The sequence below is a fragment of the Panthera tigris genome, chromosome A1 (assembly GCF_018350195.1).
Source record: "Panthera tigris isolate Pti1 chromosome A1, P.tigris_Pti1_mat1.1, whole genome shotgun sequence".
NCBI lineage: Eukaryota > Metazoa > Chordata > Mammalia > Carnivora > Felidae > Panthera > Panthera tigris.
Genome location: NC_056660.1, coordinates 178,009,656 through 178,011,768, shown reverse-complemented (window position 1 = coordinate 178,011,768; position 2,113 = coordinate 178,009,656).

Sequence of the window (2,113 nt, the reverse complement as noted above, 5' to 3'; positions counted from 1 at the left end):
TTTTTCTTGACCCCATCACATGCATCATCTAAGTTCTTTTCCAGGAAAAAAAATTTCTTTTAAATACAGATGCACAAAGCAAAAAAAAAAAAAGGAAAGAAAGAAAGAAAGAAAGAAAAGGAAAGCAAAGGAAAATAGAGGAAAGGAAAGGAAGAAAAAGAAAGGAAAGAAAAGAAAAGAAAAAAGGATACAAAACCCCAAATCTCTCATGATTCTGCAGCCCAGAGGGTTAATACCATTAGCTTTCAGGCTGTGTGTTCTTCCAGACTCCATGCATTAATGCACACAGAACTCTGTGTTCCTGACCTTTAGGGGTGCAAGACTGTTCCTCGCATTCCCTAGCTCTTGCCCACGATTTGCTAGTGTCCCTCATGGGTCTTATGACTATCAGAAGCTCCCCTGTTCCCAGGACTTCTGCACACACTCTGAGCAGAAGTTAGAACTTTACAGAGCATCTTCCTCCTGCCAGGCACTATGGCTCGCCCAGGACATGCTGAGATGAGCAAGATGATGTTGAGACACAAATAAGCCATGCGTCACAGCCTCCTGGGGTTTGGTGAAGAAAGCTTCCACCCTCCAACCCTCCAGTTTCTAGGCTGGGATTTGCATTTTGCTTTCCAAAGACCCCTGTACCACTTAGCATTACCTGCTGCCCTTAAGAGCTTATTTCTTCCCACCACCTGTAGTTCCCAAGCTCATTATAACAAACTTAAATTACTTTTCTAAAATGGAGAAACACAATAAACTTACTTTCTGTGACATTTATGTAGCAGGTACTTTATTCCCAGTGCTGGGGCAAGCATTATGTGAGAGGTGAGTAGATCTAAAAGATAAATCTTCAAATCTACTTACCCAGAAAGACAGTCTACTTTCATTTCAAATTGCTTACTACAATTCAAGGGTTAGAATATAAAGACAAGAGAGCGTGCGTCTGTTCTCGAGGATGGTTCTCCCCGGGCAAGATTGTTTAGGATTCTTGCGTGGTAAAGGGAGGCTTCCCAGGGCTTCAATAATAGGACTCAGAGAAGCTGCCCCCTGCCCTGGCCTACAAGGCATACACATCATCTATAATGAAAACGATAATACAAATGGCACTATTTTACATGCTAGGGGCTTATAAACCTCTTGACAACAATGATGGAGGCAGGAATGTGGGTGTAATGAGACAAAGTGAGATGATTCATGCCTGACATTCAGCAAGCATTCAGCAAGGGAGAGCTGTGATGTTTCTCTCTCTCTCCTTCCTTCTAACAGCCCTCTCCCCAGGTACTACAGTTCCCATTTCATCCATGGGAGCCCTGAAGCTCAGTGAGGTTCCCATCATGGAACAGATCATAGCAGCTAGCAGGGAGAGTGACGGGTCAGGTGGTGTGGGGGGCAGGACTGAGATTTGAACCAGGTCCCCTGAGAGCCACGATGGGTTGGCATTGTCGCTTTGCTGGAGTTTTTTGGCTAAACTAGGGAAGAGGACATCAACCCAGCTTCTCTTTAATTTTCAAGTTGCTTTGTTGGATTTGTTTCTATAGGCATTTCATTACTCAGAAGTGCATTGCCTCTGATTGTTATTTCACATCCCCTTTGCTTTGGTTTGTGAGGGAAAAATCCTCAGAACATGATTCTTTCCTATCTAACTTAATTGCAACCCTAAACAATCAGGACTGCTAACTTTCACTTGACTTTTTCCCCAAGTTCTTGCTGTTCCTGGCTAGATCAAAGCCTAGTCTGCAGCCTAAATATTGAAATATGTCACTCGGGTATATATAGGATTACTCAATTTGTTGCAACCCAAATCTCTAAATATCAGTTTGAGAGCAGCTATAAAGCCAAGGTTTGTTTATATCTGAAGGCTCTTCACCTATTGGGCTTGTCTTAATCTTCAAGAGCTTTCATTTATCTCTCCAGCATAATTCACAACATTTCTCCCTTCAGAAGAAAGCACACACAGACATGATGGTGACCCCTGACTGTATATGACCCACATGGGTCTTTAAATTTATTGCATGAATTGCCATCATTCGAAATTGAGGAATTTCACATAACAAAACACATTTCCTGCTTCCATTTGAAAAAGATCTGGAAAGATATGGAAGATTTGGAAAGAGTAAGCTGACAT